Raw genomic sequence first — 18,770 nt, 5'->3', positions numbered from 1 at the left:
TGAGGGACTTTTTGTGAGGGAGCAGTATTAAACCACACCACTGTGCGCTGGCAGCACAGAAATACACTGCAGAGTGTTGTGGAAGTTTTCCATTTAAATAAAGCCTGCAGACGAGCGGTGAGCGGTAGCTAACATTCTTTAATCAAAACACACAAAGAACAGACAACCAGGCTGGTGGAGAGCCTGCATGATCACGGGGCAAACAGTCAGCAGAGTCTCACTGAGCCCAGCATGGCTCTCAGTTAAATACCTTCTTCAGGAACAAAAGGCAGTACACAGCTGTTTCACACCTTAAGGTTCACACTCCCTTGCTACCTCCCAGAGTTCTCAAAGAGACAAAAGATTCTTCCTGTGGAGTTGTCTGCTTCCCCCCAACTTCCTTACTAGACCCCCACCGTTTGTCTTACTGTATGAGTGTGAGACATGTTAAAATCCAGTGGCACCAAGGCATTATACAATAAAATAATGTGATTAATACATAAGTAAAAGAAATTCCTATACAAGCGTGTGACAGGTTTGCTGTGGGAATAACCAGAGCTCCTTTTAAGTTGTCTTCTCTTTCCAGCTTAAATTCTTCTTTATATTGACCCTCGTAGGTCGGGTCTCCTGTGCCATATCCAAACCCAATGAGGGTCATAGACTGGCTGCCTGTCCTTTGCTGGTACCAGAGCATCACAAGGCGGGACCCGTCATCGTGGCTGCATGTGATGCGGACCTTAGAGCTCACGTTCACAATCTGAGGAAGACTCTGATGAAATATGATGCTGGTGACCAGAGCTGTGGATGTTTGGATAAAATTATTACTGCAGTACAAACAAAGAGGACAGTTATAGGTTTATGTATGAGGGAATGTGAAACTGAGGCTCTTACTTGGAAAGCAGAGGAAGAGAAAGCCAAACGTGTGCATGAAAGGAGACATTGTGATCACTGCTGTGTGAAAAAGTAATGTTTGCTCTGAGTGACTGAGCTCATGTGTTTCTGGAATGGGGAGGTGCTAATTCATCAAGCCTCTATGCTGCGTGCTCTACCTCCACCTGTTGGCTGAATCTAATCTTTAATAGACTCTGGAATCATTTATTTTGATACGTGGCTCATACTTATACTACATGCCATGAAAAAGTGGAGATATTATAGCATTTGAACATGAGAAAGAGCAGGGCCATCATATCGGTTTTTGGGTGGTCACACTATGTGACTTAACAACTGTGGGATTTGTTCTTCCAAAAGCCACCCTGCCTTGAAACAGCTCTGGCCGTTTACTTTAAAGCACATCCCCCAAAAACCTACAAATAACTTTCAGTGGTCACAGGGACATAAAAATTGCATCTAAAGAATCTCTAGTCAGCTTAACAAAGCTTTTCCCTGAGGTAGTTATACTGCAGGGTCTTTCTTTTTGCTGTTATGGAATTCTCCCACAGATTTCAGTTCAGGATTGAGTTGCCTGTGTTTTGATGTTTCTTGTTTTTATTAGTCTACAGTGACAAGGACGAATTCCAACATGGGAAAATTGCTTCTAATCCTCACATTGGTTTCCTTACAGGCGTTCCAACAAACAAACAAAACAGGACAAAACAAAATCAAGTAAAGCCTGTAGCTTTGAAGAAAGAACCCGTATTCTGCATTTGCAGGTGTATGAACAGGTAGACCTTAGTTTAACATATGTTTTATATATAGCACCAAATTGATGGTGATAAATGCATAAACCATGGTACCCATCTGAACTGGCTTACAACATCCTAAAAGGAAAACCAAACAACCCTCAGAAATAGCACAAATTATCCTAATCTTTTCTTCATTGTGTGGTGTAGGTCTGAACTAAAAACATTTGAGTTAACAGAGAAATATAACTGTCCTGAGTCGAGATCCAGGAGTTGTGTACTTGGACTAAACAGAGGCTAAAGCGTATCAGTGAAAACACAAGGCTCAACCACCAGAATGTGTCCGGTCTGCTCTTCTTATCATCAGAAGTTGTGATGTGGAGGGTTTCAGTAACACATTATATACACTGGACCTTTAAAATCAGCCAGCAGAAATAATTAGCTGTTAAACTCACACTGAATTGCTGGTTTGACTGATTTAGGAACAATTATTTACTTCTTTTACTGTAAACTTTGAATTCACACAGAGTAAAATTGCTGGAGGATGACATGACTTGCCACAGTTATGTTAATATAATACATAAGCACACACATAATCATTTCTATTAGACTTTATTTTCACCATTACAGTTTCACAAATCAGCACAAAAATTATAATATAGTCCAGTTAGTTTGTAAGTAACATTAAAAACTACAAAGAGTGTTGAATGCTTAAAAACTGTTACCTGTTATTGACTACCAGAATTTGAACCACATCATCATTACCCCTCAGCTGTAAAAGGTTTATGGGGTATTGCTTTAATTATATTGTTTATCAGTCTTTACTGTTATGGAGGCTAAACTGAAACATCGTAGAAGGAAAAAAACTTCTTATCTCAGTGGTTTCCAACCTCATCACATGATACCAGTGGTTTCACTGGTATCTGTTAGCATATGCAGTTTTTGTAAGAGAGAGGAGCTGCATTCATTACTGTGCTATCTTGCGGCACTAAAGTACTCTGCGCTGTGTTCAGGGTGTGTCGGTCTCAAGATGTGAAGATCCACTGCACTCTCTCCATTTCCACTAATGTTGAACTGACCTACAAATGATGGTTCAATAGTTGGAGACTGATAATACATGAAGCCAATCAGCTTCAGAGCAGTGTCTCCTTTGGAGCGCTGATACCACAAAATAGTGTTAAAGTTTTGGTTTTTATGTTTGCAGGTCAGCCTGACTTCCTCATTCGGTGGCTTCAGGAGCTGCTCCGGAGTTTGAAAAACCTTTATTTCTTTATCGAGGGACACTCCTGTAGAGAAACAAAGAAAAGTTGACAGGTTATAACTTGATGGCATTTCTTTTGAAGAATCCCATGTTCATTGAGACAACTGCTGTTGTGATTTGGCACTATATAAATAAAATAAAAATCAATATTCTGTAAATAATTATAGGATTAGAATAAAAAGTAAACAAAATGCAGCTCAACCTGAGAATACGAAGAATTAAAAGAGGGTTTATTGGCTAATAGATAATGAATAATTAGATTAGACATCAGAGAGTTTATAAACCCTATCCCTAACCCTCTCTCTTAACCTCTTTAAATGACCTGTGCTTGTGCGTACATTCCTTTGGACTCCCTATTTAAAATAACAGCTATTAGCGATTTTAATTCTTAATCTTTTAGAACCTGGTCTGTATTGTCCCGTGTCTTGCTGTCTTGTAGACGGACTCAGAGAGAGGGAAATACTGAAAATGAGAACTAATCACCCTAATGTGGCTGCCTTTCTGGAACATGTCTCTGCTGAAGGCTAACCATGGAAGGGTAAAATAACTGGAAATAACTAGTTCAGATGCTTTGCAGCATTTAATTTTCCAATAAAGGCTTAACCCTCTGTGGTCCTCACTGATGACAGAATCAGAATCAGAGAGACTTTATTTATCCCCAAGGGGCAACTGAGATACAACACAGCAGCATGATGTTAAAAATAAGGACAGGGCATAAACACAGCAATAAGAATGAGATTAAAAAAATGCTTAAAATATACAGTAGTTAAACAGTTTTAAAATTACAATGACTGAATAAGTGAATAAATAACTTTAAATGACTAACAGTGAATAAAGTTTAGGCAGTATAAAAAAGAGTGTAGAGCAGTAGGAAATAAGACTGACAAGAAATAATCTAAAGTCGAACCTCTAAACTTACAACAAACAGAAGAACTCTATATATAATTAACATAAACCGTTTTTGATATATTTCAATCACAATGATTTTTGTTACCTGAATGCCAAGACACTGGGGAAAGGACAGCGAGGTAGGGTTAGAACTGAGGATTCAGACTTCAGGGTTTTAAAAAAAGTCTGATCATTGGTAAATTATTTATTGAACACTAATAAAACCATTAATTGAATGCAATTATCAACACCCAAATTAAAAAGTATAAAAGCAAACCGCTGGGAACCACTTCTAAGTCAAAATTCTAATGGACGGAGAGTCTCTACGAATACCTTTAATGCAGATGATGATGTGTATGATGAGATGAGACCAGTTCATGTTGAATGTCATAAACCAGCTCGAATCCCTGCTGAACTCAACTGTTTGAATAGGACTAGAATTTGCTCTATATTTCTGTCAACTTCTCCAGCTCAGCTCCTCCCACTGTCTGCAAAGGTTTGTGGGCATGTGGTTTGCTGCAGGTGTTCAGGGTCAGATAAAGGTTTTTGTAGAGAAATTTCAGGCTTTTCTGCTGTGGTGGGACTAGAAACTGCACAGAAATAATGCCCGCTGTTTTCAGGGTGCCTCAGTTTGCCCAAGTGCAGGAATGCTTCAACCTCTCCATTTCCACTCACGCTGAATAAGCCCTCATAGGGTTTCTCCACAGTCTGAATTTCTTTATAACTTGTAAAACCAACTAGCTTCAGAGAGGTGTCTCCTGCTGGGCGATGATACCACACAATAGTGTCGTAGCTCTTGACTTTGTGTTTACAGGTCAGCTTTTCTCCTTCAGTTATGTTCTTCAGGAGATCAATCGGAGTCTGATGAACATTTTCATTTTGATTTGGTGATGCCCCTGTAGAAAAAAATACTAATGTTAAATCAAACCTTGAGATGAAACTTTAACTTTTTCTGCATTAAGCAGACAGAAAAAAAATAAGTAAATAATTACCTTTGATCCCCAACAGTGCAATAATAAGTGATATTAAATGACTGTTCATGTTGAAAACCACTTCTGCTGACTGACAATAACTCTGAGTCTGGTGCAGGAAAGGGAGGAGACACAGCGGCAACAGCATCTCACCACGATAATGAAGTCTCACGTCAGCACCAGTTAAAGTGTAGCTGTCTCATGTAGAATCTAGAAGATGTTAAAAGTCAAGTCTCATTTTTAGGGGACAGCGTACTGTGAAAAGATTTTATATTGAGGTGCCCCAAAACAAGTGAAAATTCTCTGAAAAGGGAATTCTGGTGAATACTAGAGAGATTTACTGCACTTACTAAATTAACAGGAAATAATTAACTTGGTCTGACAGAAAAACAAGCAAAAAAAGAAAGTTTAAACCTTAAAAACTCTGATGTGGATGGGCGCTGTTGTCTGCATAGAGCCAGGAATCAAACCCCCAACCACCACAACCAGTTGGTAGATGACCTGCTCCTAGACCCACCCCATTATAATATACAAAGAACGTATTTTGAAAAGAAACTGTTAAAAACAATGACTATTCACTTCAGTCATCTCTGTGCATCTCTTAAAAGGGAGTTTTTCCTTCCCACTGTCGCTGAGTGCTTGCTTGGCAGTTTTCCCTGTATTACTGTAGGAAGAGGAACACAATAATTATATATGGAGTGAGGATGTTTTGTCTTTAAAAATGCATATTACAAATTAGTTACATTATTTGAGGTGAAACCAAAACAAAACAAAAAAAATGTTGGTGAATAAAATGAATATCTAGTAAAAAGAAAATGTAAACATGTAATCTGCCTTCAGGAAATGGTTCACCCCCTTGTTCACATTCAAATATGTATAAGTATCTGTGATCAGAAAAAGTAGAATATCTTATAAGATAAGAAGCTTATCCATCCATCCATCCATCCATCCATCCATCCATCCATCTTCATCCGCTTTATCCGAGGCCAGGTCGCGGGGGCAGCAGCCTAAGCAGAGAAGCCCAGACCTCCCTCTCCCAGCCACCTCCTCCAGCTTATCCGGGAACACCAAGGCATTCCCAGGCCAGCCGAGATGTAATCTCTCCAGCGTGTCCTGGGTCTGCCCTGGGGCCTCCTCCCGGTGGGACATACCCGGAACACCTCACCCAGGAGGCGCCCAGGAGGCATCCTTGTCAGTTGCCCGAACCACCTCAACTGGCTCCTTTCGATGTGGAGGAGCAGCAGCTCTGCTCTGAGCCCCTCCCGGATGGCCGAACTTCTCACCCTATCTCTAAGGGAGAGGCCAGCCACCCTTCGGAGGAAGCTCATTTCTGCCGCTTGTATCCGCGATCTCGTTCTTTCGGTCACTACCCACAGCTCGTGGCCATAGGTGAGGGTAGGGACGTGATCGACTCGGTAAATTGAGAGCTTCGCTTTTACACTCAGCTCTCTCTTCACCACGACGGACCGGTGCAGCGTCCGCATCACTGCAGCCGCAGCACCAATCCGCCTGTCGATCTCCGGCTCCTTCTCCCATCACTCGCGAACAAGACCCCGAGATACTTGAACTCCTCCACTTGGGGCAGGAACTCATCCCGACCCGGAGTGGGCACTCCACCCTTTTCCGGCTGAGAACCATGGCCTCAGATTTGGAGGTGCTGATCCTCATTCCCGCTGATTCACACTCGGCTGCGAACCGTTCCAGTGCGAGCTGGAGGCCTTCACCTGATGAAGCCAACAGAACCACATCATCTGCAAAAAGCAAAGATGAGATTCTGAGGCCACCGAAGTGAAAGCCCTCCGCCACTTGGCTGTGCCTAGAAATCCTGTCCATAAAATTATGAACAGAACCGGTGACAAAGGGCAGCCCTGGCGGAGCCCATCACCCACCGGGAACGAGTCCGACTTATTGCCGGCAATGCAAACCAAACTCTTGCAACGGTTGTATAGGGATCGAATGGCCCAATGGGCCAGACACCCCATACTCCCACAACACCTCCCACAGGACACCCCGAGGGACACGGTCGAATGCCTTCTCCAAGTCCACAAAACACATGTAGACTGGTTGGGCAAACTCCCATGCACCCTCAAGTATCCTTGAGAGGATAAAGAGCTGGTCCAGTGTTCCGCGACCAGGACGAAAACCGCATTGTTCCTCCTGTATCCGAGGTTCGACTAGCGGACGAACTCTCCTTTCCAGCACCCTGGCATAGACTTTCCCAGGGAGGCTGAGGAGTGTGATCCCCCTGTAGTTGGAACACACCCTCCGGTCTCCCTTCTTAAAGATGGAGATCACCACCCCGGTCTGCCAGTCCAGGGGTACTGCCCCTGATCTCCACACAACATTGTAGAGGCGTGTCAACCAGGACAGCCCTACAATGTCCAGACCCTTCAGGAACTTGGGGCGGACCTCATCAACACCAGGGGCTCTTATTTTTATGTTATTGCTGTGTGATTCTACTTTTTCCATTGGCTGAACAAAATGATTTATTTTAAACAGTCAATTGCTTGGAGAAAATGCCAATGTGGAGTCCATCCCGACCCATAGCTAGAGATGGCCTGGAATGAATACCAAAGCAACTAAGTTTTATTTGGTACAACAAATTACAAAGTATATTAAAATTAAATTATTGAACAAATAAATGACTTTTTACTATTACTAACTGATTTTGCACTGTCACATTTGTTTCCACACTATTGCCCCAGTTATATAAATTTCAGTCTCAGCTGATTCCAAGTCATTATTTGGTTAATGCATGATAACTAAATAGTATCGTCAGACATTAATAGCCCACCGTAGCCATGTTAGTGAGGTGTATTACAAAGAGCTGTCAGGATTATTTCCAAGGAACCTTAAGAATGCTGCTGGAAACACACAGCAATCTTGCTGCTGTATTTCTGCACAACTTCTTAGTGAAGGAACAGCCTGACTTGATAGGACATAAACCCAAATGAGAGCCACAGAAACAGGTGCCTGCTCCTCTGTGCCATCTACAAATCTATCAGCACTGGAAGCCTGTGCTTTGGGGTTTTTGTAAATACCAGAAAGATTTTGTGTCACCGTGCAAAACGAGCTGCACAATAGTACACTGCACTGTCTTGAGCTCCTGTCAACTGGATTATTAGTGAAACATTTTTTATATCACTTGTACTAAGATCTCCACTGATGATGAAATTCTGTTTATATGTCTCTTCCACTGTGACATCCCTATAGTTGACATATCCAATGCATTTCATATCTGTCTGGCCAGCTGGCTGTTGGTACCACAGCATCACTCTGTATTCAGTTAGATTGTAGGTGCAGACTAGCTGCACCACGTTATTGGGCTTTTTGACGAGAGCAGGGGGAGTCTGATGGATCTCAATACCCACACAGCAATCTGAAGAGAAGATAAGAGCATTTTTTCTTATTGTATATTATTTGCAATGAATAAATGAGAGAAGGAATATGAGTCAGTACCTGCTAGAAAAAAGAAAAAGAGAAAGTAGATCATTTTGATGTCTTCTATAATGGAGAGCTCCTCAGTTTTGTCACATCAGCTTGTGTCTCTGAGGTCTGAGGAGGAAAAAGGATGAAAGGGGTGTGGGTAATGCACAGGATGACTCCACCTCCTAACATGTAAATGGTCAGCTGGTTCTTGGTTGTTATTCCTGTTTTTTAAGATGAGAACACTTTAACATATTCTTGTGTACATTTTTATATTAGGTGTTGGTATTAATCTAAAATGACACTGAAAAGATTACAGCCAAATGTTCTGAAGAGTAAGAATGGCTCCACCATGTGGCATTTCACAGCATAACTCTCTCTCTCTCTCTCTCTCTCTCTCTCTCTCTCTCTCTCTCTCTCTCTCCATGTATATATATATGTAAAACAACAGCAGGAACCCAATGCAATGGACTGAAACAGAGAAAATATCCAGTGAGTGGCAGTTTCCTGGGATAAGATGTCTTGTTAATGCCAGAGGTCAGAGGAGAATAATCAGACTTTTCTGAGCTGATGGGAAGGCAGTCGTAGATCAAATAACCACTTGTTAAAATCAAAAAATATGCACCTTGATATAGGTAGATTTACAGTGGCAGAAGACCACATCAGATGCCGCTCATGTCAGAACAAGAAAAAAAGGCTGCAATCAGCCAAAAATACTGGCGGCTGCCAGAGCTACCCCTCAGCATAGCTAGTAGATGCAAATCCTATAATTAGTATTAGAGAGTATAATATCCCATCAACCCTTTATGGCTGAGGAGTAAAAAAATTGGATGCCAAAAAACAGCATATGGAAAAACAATGCTGGGTCTAATGAGTCTCAGTATCTCAGTTCAATTCAGTTCAGTTTTATTCATACAGCACCAAATCACAGCAACAGTTACCTCAAGGTGCTTTAGCACCAAATAACATTGTGAGACTGTTTAGTACGTTTAAATGAAAGTGTAGTTGGTTTCCCATTATCTACAGGTGTAGGCCAAAACAATCCCACCCAGACTCTTTGGAGGAGGTGGTCTTGATCCAGTTCCAAATCAGCTCCAGAGTGGTTCGTTTATGGCATGAATTTGATCCAACCTCAATCCAAATGAACTATCGGGTGGACATTGCAAACTTCGGTGAAACATTACCTTGATCGCCCTCATTACCTCACAACAAAGTCCAAGAATGACAGTTCTTTAACAAATGAGGGAAAAATCAGACAGTTTCCCAATATTCAGTCATCTTTGTTGAGTTTTGGTATAGCCTGGCAGGTATCTGCATCAGTGTGTGAGCTGACAGCACAGAGGTACACACCACTATCACTTGGCTCCAGATGTTTCACTGTGAAAGCTCCGCTCTCGCTCACAATCTTGTTGGCAGAAGATTTTTTTTGACTAATGTTTCCAAAGTCTGGGGCCTTGTAAGGCAGCATGTGGACAATCAACCTCAAGCTCTCCCCTGGTAACTGCTGAAACCAGTACATATGGTAGTAACTGCTATGCAGATTGTGATGGCAGTACATCTGGGCAGAGTCACCGGTTTTCAGGAGTAAGGTAGGGGTCTGTGTGACATTGTTAGTTCTTATATCAGCTAGAATCAAACACATGAACAAGTATTCTTTTATGTGAACTTTAGAAATATATGTAGTTTAAGAAGAAAAAGATACATTTCTGGGCATAAAGATCTTAAAACCATACCTGTAGTACAGAGGAGAGAAACAGTGCCGATGATAAATGGTGACATCATTCTCAACTCTTTGCGTGATGTTGAAATAGTATAGTATGTAGTTGACTACATTATAAAAGCATTACAGCCACAGAAACAGGTGTTTGCCTTACAGGAAACCACAAATAATTCAAAGCCTGTGCATCATGAGTGATACACAGCGATGTGTTCAGCTGCTGTATATTCCTCATAATTTGATGCACAGAAAAGTCCGGTTAATGGAAAGTGAACTGCGCTCTAGTATAGTTTTGAGTTGTGTCTGTTGCTCAAACACAGTGGGTCTGCCTTGACACTTGTGCTACAGAGTAAGTTCAGCAAAACCTGCATTTTTTTCTCTTGTGTACTTATGTCCTAACATTGGTAGTTTTACTTAGCTTCAGTAAGTCACCTTAAGGTATTCCAGTCCAAACTCTTCTTCTGTACTCACTGATCATAAAGTAATCATGAAGTGTTAAACAATAAAGTTTAACACCTTAATACCTGAGTTGATTCAGTTCAACTCAATTTTATACAGCGCCAATTCACAACAACAGTTGCCTCAAGGGGCTTTATATGTAGGGTAAAGACCTTACAATAATACAGAAAAAACCCTAACAATCATATGAGTAAGCACTTTAGTGACAGTGGGAAGGAAAAACTCCCTTTTAACAAGAAGAAATGTTTGGCAGAACCAGGCTCAGGGCGGGGTAGGGGAGGAAGACAGGACAAAGACATGCTGTGGAAGCCAGAGATTATTAACAACTAATGTTTACATGTATAGGTGAATAAAAACATGAATGAAAAAAGGTGAGAGAAGAAGAAACACTCGGTGCATCATTTGAAGCCCCTCGCTTAAGCCTGCTGGGGAAGATTCAAGATCACCTGATCCAGCCTTAACTATGTGCGAAATCAAAAACTACATTTTTAAGACAAATCTTAAAAGTAGAGATGGTGTGTGTCTTCCAAATCCAAATTGGGAGCTGGTTCAGTACAAGAACCCTGGAAGCTGAAGGTTCTGCCATTCTACTTTTAAATATCTTAGGAACCACATGTAAGCCTGCAGTCTGAGAGCAAAGTGCTCTTGGGGTGATATAGTATTATAAAGCCTTTAAGATAAGATGGAGCCTGATTATTCAAGACCTTTTATGTGATGAGAATGATTTCAAATTTGATTCTGGACTTAACAGTCCTACATATTTGTTTAATATGTGTATTGAAGTTAATATCCTGGCCAAAAAGGACCACAAGGTTCCTCACAGTGTTACTGGAGGCCAAGGTAATGCCATCCAGAGTCAGAATCTGGTTAGATACCATATTTCTAAGATTTTTAGGTCTGAATACAATAACCTCAGTTTTATCTGAATTTAGATGCAGAAAGTTAGAGGTCACTCAGGTCTGCTGTTTAACTAATTGGTGTATGTTATCTGACTTCGTGGATAGATAAGGTTGTGTCACCTGCATAGCAGTGAAAATGTATGCTGTATGCATCCTGATGATACTGCCTAAGGGAAACATGTATAATGCAAACAGAAGTGGTCCTAGCACTGAACCCTGTGGAACTCCATAATTAACCTTAGTGTGTGAAGAGGACTCTCCATTTACACAAACAAATTTGAGTCTATTATATAGATATGATTTAAATCATTGCAGTGCATTACCCGTAATACCTACAGCACGCTCTAATTGCTGTGATAAAATATTATGGGCAACAGTTCAAACGCTGCACTGAGGTCTAGCAGGACAAGCACAGAGATGAGTCCACTGTCAGAGGCCATAAGAAGATCATTTCAGTAAGGAAATATCAACAGAAGGAATTGAACATGATTCACTGATATATAGAATTTAATTAAACCTTTTGGCAATTAGACTCATCAGGGCAGGACCCCATGCAGTCTAGACGTTAGTGGTGGAGATGAAGAGGGAAGCTTGAATAGAGCATGAGTAATATGGGAGAGGTGAGTAGCAGGTTGGTTCCACAAGGGAGAACGTCAGATGTCCAGTGAGACTGTATGTGGAGTGGAGGCTGATTGGCCTGAAGATGGGCACGAAAGTGACTGGATTAGTGATGTCAGCAATGAGCTTGACAGCATGGAAAAGTGGAAGCGATGTAAAGCATAATTAGCCACCAAATACCCAAAAAGCAGATAGATGTATGACTACAGATCTTCCTGATTGAATGATCAGATGATCAGTTAGCTGTTTGACATCTACTCTTTCAAAAATTTGGGGTATAAATGGAAGGTTGGAGATTGATTCATTCACAACTTGAGGTTATCCATTAATATCCTGCTGTATGGTTTGAATGACTCGCTATGAAAAATTCCAAATGCCTTGATGTCCACACTGATGTCTTTAGAATTCAAATATTTGGTGTCTTGCAAACCATGAGCCCATGGGCTGTAGTCACATATCAAGGTTTTAAAAGCTGAGCTTAAAGAAGTGCTGCACATGAATAGTGCTAAGAAAAAGCCAGAGAGGCCAACAATTACCACTGATTATTTTTAGAGGCATGTTTGTATTAAATAAAACAAGATACAAAGCATTACAACATGGATATAAAAAAGCAAGGATTGGTGCAATAAATCAAAAAATAAATGTAAATAAATGTTGAGTAGGCATTTTTCTTTTACTTCTGCAATTCTGCAAATTATTATAACAGATTATGTACAGATTATTTTTTGAAAAAGGAAAACATAATGGGAAGAACAGTATAATCACATTAGCGGTTTCAAAATAAAAGTCTGTACCTCCATATGGGAATTAATCTCTCTACAGTAAGAACTCCAGTTCTAACCTCTGAAATAAAAAGCTGAGTAGATGCAGGAACAGTAATACACAGATGATATTATATGTGGTGGTGAGGTTTTTGTGCTGAGAGGCAACCATAGATAACACTGTGTAAACTAGCTGCACAGAAGTACACCGCATTGCTGTCCTGCTGGAGTTTCTCAATTGTTAAGGTGCAGTTTTGATTTGCATTTGCATTCCCATCTATTATCACAGGCACATTGGCCTCTGGGGTGGGACTGTCTCCCACCATGTATCCCAGCAGCTGTAACTGTCCACCGTGTGACTGCTTGTACCAGAGGATCCTATTGTAGCTGGAAATGGTGTGTAAACATCTGAGTGTGGCTGTCTCATTTGGGTTTTTGTACATATCAGCTGGAGTCTGGTGGACCTGGTCACTGAGTGAGACACCTGTGAAAGAAACAGCAAAGAACACCATGAGATACTTTACACACAGAAATAAGAAGAAAGTGCATGCTTTAGGCACAAATATCCCTGTTTCATGCCATTACCTGAAACCAAATGAATTTTCTGAATCAGAATCAGGAATAAAATTTTCATTCTTGGGTATTTTAAAGTATTTAGTTATTGTGCAGCTGATGTGGTCAAATTCTGTTTTTCTCAGTGGATCTGCAGTCATACTGTTCAGCCACATCCTTGATACTCAGAAAGTCTTAAAGTGGGAGGTGACATTCTCCTGTCTGCAATGATCTATTAGTTCAGTAAGTATGTAAAGATATGCTGCCACCTCATGAGCAGAGGAGGGACAGAATCATAGTTGAGTCATTGTTCAGTATAAAGTATTTTGAGCTGTAAGGGCCACTGTACATATTTACTAGTAATAATACTAAACTAGCCAAGCTTGTTTTGTTTTTTTAATACAGGCACATGGTTAAAATACAGATTACAATGTAATGTCTGATTTCAGTGTATAAATACACATATAAATATATAGAAATTAAAGTCAAACTACTATGCTATATGCAATGTGTTTATATTCCACTGACCGGAGAAACTGAATGACATTATGCTACTTCAGGTGGCTGTGGATGAAATGATCCCAGTCGACGTGAGGTGGATGGGACCTGAGATAAAATTTTCTCAGTTTCAAGACAAGCTATTGAAGTAGCTACCAATAAGAGTGTGAGAAGCTGTAGGTTGACAAAGTATCACCTGGAAATGAATAAATTAGAGCATTACCTAGCCAACTGTATCGTGAAATGTTTGCAAACCACCAATCAACAGCTTCAAAGGGATGGATGGTGAGGGAATTGTTCTCTGTGTGGATGCAGCTTAAGTGCAGCCTGAAGCGCTTGGTTCACAGTGATTACACCTGGTCTAATCTCAATGTTGTCACAGATTCTAAGGTAGCGACACCATCAGTCAGGATACTGCATCAAATCTAATGTGCCTCAACTGCCACTCTAAGTGGTTGTTGAGGTTGTGATGACATTATAGTAAGCACAAGGAGCATACATTTAACCAGGAGAACACCAGAGCAGACACAGATGACTAGGGAAAAAAGATAAAGGGAAAGACAAGACTGTATTTACACTAATTACGTGAAAGGACATTGTTGGGAACAGGGCACAGGTGGAGGCAGGGCAAACAGTTACAAAGGAAGGAAGATAAAAACAGAAAGCCTTCAGTCAGAAAGGTTAACAAAAAAGAGTGAGAGAAAGCAAAACCAACAAGTAGGCTGACATGCAAATTTCTTTAAAAAGGCTATTGCTGAAGCTGTTCATGAGAATCTCTGGCTTAGGTGTCACGCAAAGAACAAAACATGTGCCAGTCTTTAGAAGCTACAGGAAAGGCAGTGTAGCACAGGGCTCTGGACACTGCTTTGCAAATCTCTGCAGAATGCCCCACATAGTTGCTGTCAGAAAGTTTGGTAACAAATCGACCGTTAACTGCAGGAACAAAATCCCAAGAAAAAGTAAGCCAAGGTACATCACAGGAAGTTGATTCTGTTCATCTGGCAGAATTTCCAGATAAACAGAACCAACTTCCTGAAATTTCCTTATTTGGATGATTGAGCTTGCATCAAGACTAAAAAGTCAGATTTTAAAAAAAAGTCTGGAAGAGTCTGGAAAATGACAATGAAAATACAATGGTTAAAAACTAATTTAAAAAATAGAAGGCTTCACCTTCCAGGAACATTTCTGCCTGCACAATAAGAACTAAGGGGGTGTGAACAGTAATACACAGATGATATTATATGTGGTGGTGAGGTTTTTGTGCTGAGCAGCTGCCATAGATAACACTGTGTAAACTAGCAGCACAGAAGTACACCGCACTGCTGTCCTGCTGGAGTTTCTCAATCGTTAAAGTACAGTTTTTATTCTCATCTGCATTCCCATCCAAGGTCGCAGACACATTGGCCTCTAGAGTGGGACGGCTTCCCCACATGTATCCCAGCAGCTGTAACTGTCCGCCCTGTGACTGCTTGTACCAGAGGAACCTGTTGTAGCTGGAAATGGTGTGTAAACATCTGAGCGTGGCTGTCTCATTTGGGTTTTTGTACATATTAGCTGGAGTCTGGTGGACCTGGTCACTGAGTGAGACACCTGTGAAAGAAACAGCAAAGAACACCATGAGATACTTTACACACACAGCAATAAGAAGAATGTGTGTGTTTTAGGTAGTGGTTATTCCAAAAATATCCCTCTTTCATGCCATTACCTGAAACCAGATTAATATTATGAATCAGAATCAGGAATAAGATCAACATATTCTTTATTTCAACTATTAAACTAGTTTTGGTGTATCTGTGCTGTTGCCTTCAGTTGCTGTTTTTCTCACTGGATCTGCAGTCATACTGTTCACCCACATCCTTAACACACAGAAAATCACAAGGTGGGCGGGAACCTCCTCCCATCAGCCCTACACCATTAGTTGAGTACGTTTGTGAAGATATGCTGCCAGTTCATGAGAAAACTGAGTCAGAGTTGGAGGGAGTGGTATTACCTACTTACTGACACCACCACACAACTGTGGCAGATGAAGCCAGATTTCTCCTGTAAAAAGGGCTTTTTTTCCCTTCGCACTGCCGCCAAGTGGTTGCTATTGTCCTCTGAGGGTTTGCTAGATTGTTTGGAGGATATTGACTACCATGGGACTCAGAGCCTTTAGTTGTTCTGCCCCGAGACTTTGGAATCCACTTCCACCAGATCTCCAGCCCACAAACTCTCTCAGCACTTTTAAATCACGTCTCAAAACCCATACACCTGATCTGTCTTAGTCCATTTTTACCTTGCTCAGCTTTTTACTTCTATGCTTGTGTTCTTTTTTTTTTTTTTTACTTCATGTCTAAATTTTATTTTGCCATGTTTATTATATTTTATTGCTGCTATTGTTCTCGTGTTATTGTAAGGTGACCTTGAGGGTCTGAAAGGCGCCTATAAATAAAATGTATTATTATTATTATTATTATTATTATGTTAAGGCATGAATGGCTTTAAATTTTCTTAACGTAAATGAACAGAAAACAGAGGTGATTGTGTTTGGTCCCTGTGACCCCTGCGATCCCTTACAAATTAATAAAAAACCCTTTCCAAGGAACCAAGGAGTGATTTTTAACTAATCTAACATTTGACAAACAGATTAATGCTGTAATCAAGACCAGTTTCTTTCACCTTCGGCTACTTACTAAAGTGAAGCCATTTCTCTGTTTTAGAGACTTTGAGAGAGCTATCCATGCCTTCATTTCATCTCACCTTGACTATTGTAATAGTCTTTACTCTGGTGTTAGTTTGTCATCAAGTTAGTCGTCTGCAGCTGGTCCAATGCTGCAGCACGATTACTAACTGGCACACGCAAGCGAGAACACATCTCCCATACTGGCATCATTACACTGGCTGCCAGTCAGTTTTCAAATTAATTTTAAGATTTTATTATTTGTTTTTAAGGTGTTGTTGGTTAGCGCCCTCATACCTTTCTGATCTTTTAGGTTGGTACACTCCTGCAAGCTCACTGAGGTCTACAGATCAAATACTCCTGGTTGTCCCGAGGTCCAGATTAAAGCACAGAGGAGATCGGGACTTTGCTGTGGCTGCTCCAAAATTGTGGAACAAACTGCCCCTTCACATCAGGACCTCCCCAACACTGGACACTTTTAAAACCCGTCTGAAAACCCACTTTTATTCCATGATTCTAAATCAGAATGAGTTTGTACTGTTTTTATTTATCTTATTTCTTACTCAAATCTTCTAACTTCATGATTCCTTTTCTTAATCTTTATCATTTCTTTTGATTATTTTAATTGTACAGCACCTTGGTCAACACTTGTTGTTTTAAATGTGCTATATAAATAAATTGGACTTTGAGTTTGACTATTAGTGTAGGGCCTTAACAATATAAAGGCCTTGAGGTGACTTGCTGTCATTTGGTGCTATATAAATAAAACTGAATTGAACTGATGTCTTGAAATTGCAGGTCTGTTCAAAAACGTTTCTACTGTTGAAGGTGTCATGAGCTACAGATCAATTTTATTTCTAGCTTTATTCACCTAATAGGTTAAATTGAAATGTTTGGCCATGTTCTGCACCCACATGCACACACTCAAAATGTAGCTACGAGGCAAGAGTTTTAGTATGATGGCAAGAACCCGATGAAGCTCTGCTAACTGTTAAGAAGTGACGTTGTGATGATACTAACAGGGGAGGGCAAAAAGGTGAAAAATTAAAGACTGACATTGTTTGAACATCTGAAGAACACCAGGGGCTGGTCAGGCTCCCAGAGTTGCAGGGGTTTGGGGAAGAGTGAAGATTTTTCATGGAGCAAACGTGTCAAACTGTCTTTGGTAATGCCATGCCCCGCCATTGCATAAAAGTATTGCTCTAATCCTGAGTAATCGGCTGTCTGACATCAGATATTGACAAAGTGTTTGCAGAATGTGTGGTTACAGCAGATGAGTGTGGTGAGGTTTTTGTTACAGACTGCGTGGGTGATGCAGCAGTGTGCTTCACTTGCAGCGCAAAAATATATCACACTGGGGTGGGCTTCATTCTCAGCTGAAAAGTGAAGAGACGAAGCACTTCTGCCATCTCCGCTCACGTTATAAAGTGCTTGGAATGGGCCTTCAACAGTCTGACTGTCATATCGTGCGAACCCAATGAGAGTCATTCCATTCGTCCTTGTATACTGCTTGTACCACAGGATCATGTAAAAATCACTGTTACTGTGATTGCAGTTAATCAGGACTTGTTTTCCAGCCACTTTGAACATCTGAGCAGGACTCTGATGGACAGTTTTTGATGAGAGCCCTACAGAAAACACAATTGAAGCACACAGTTGGAGTTATTAGAAGCATTAATATTTAAATCAGTACTTACAGAACTCAGGAATTTACCTGCTAGACATAGTGGCAGAGCAGCTAACTGAAGGAGCAGTCTGAGCATCATTATTGTGCAGGTGAAAGCCAGAGAATCACGAAGAGTACTTGTGTAACTGCTGTTGACACTGTGTGATACAGAGACAGCCCCAGAGGTGTTTCCATGTGGTGGCATGGATTTACACAATTGTGATTATTTAGCGCCTCTTCTTGGCGTTAGTAGGGTACTGAACCTTTGATGCTACGAGTATAAATAAATGTAGAGTGTGCAGCACAACATGACTTTCTTACCTCTTTAAAGTTGTATTATTCTAGTGTCTTTACCTTACAATAAAAAATGCCTAAAAAGAGGCAACTGTTGTGATTTGGCGCTATATAAATGAAAATGAACTGATAAGGTTGGGTTTCTGGAGGTTGAAATTTAACTTAAGTATTAAATTAATGGTAAATAAAATAGAAAAGATAGCAAAAGGTGACACACTGAGGTCAAACAACAGTCAGTCTACTCTGAGTAATCCTGAGTTAACTGTGAGAAATGAAAAAGTTTTGTAGAAATTCCAAAAAATGAAAAGAAGGAAAGAAAGAAAGAAACTGGGGGAAAACCATATTTACCACTATGCAGGATCCCATCTTCTGTTAACGTTCCATAAATATTTAGAAACTGAGGTGGTGGACTTTTGAGAGAGGAATGTTGTCCCATTCCTGTGTGATTGCAGCTTCTCAAGAGTCCTGGGTGGTATTTTTTTTTTGTTTGTTGGTTTCTGATG

At 40.6% G+C, this 18,770-nt stretch overlaps 1 long non-coding RNA gene across 1 annotated transcript; it reads right to left on the bottom strand.

Annotated features, from left to right (window-relative positions):
* Positions 1-2,754: 2,754 nt before the first annotated feature.
* On the bottom strand, positions 2,755-4,820 carry LOC120439957. Its single transcript, XR_005612872.1, has 3 exons — positions 4,740-4,820; positions 4,081-4,643; positions 2,755-2,884 (listed from the first exon to the last, which is right to left on the bottom strand). It is a non-coding gene; the product is annotated as an uncharacterized LOC120439957 (long non-coding RNA).
* Between the last annotated feature and the right edge of the window lie 13,950 nt (positions 4,821-18,770).

This window comes from Oreochromis aureus, linkage group 4, assembly GCF_013358895.1.
Source record: "Oreochromis aureus strain Israel breed Guangdong linkage group 4, ZZ_aureus, whole genome shotgun sequence".
Lineage (NCBI taxonomy): Eukaryota > Metazoa > Chordata > Actinopteri > Cichliformes > Cichlidae > Oreochromis > Oreochromis aureus.
Note: the sequence above shows the minus strand (reverse complement) of the source record. Positions and strands in the feature narration are given on the sequence as shown.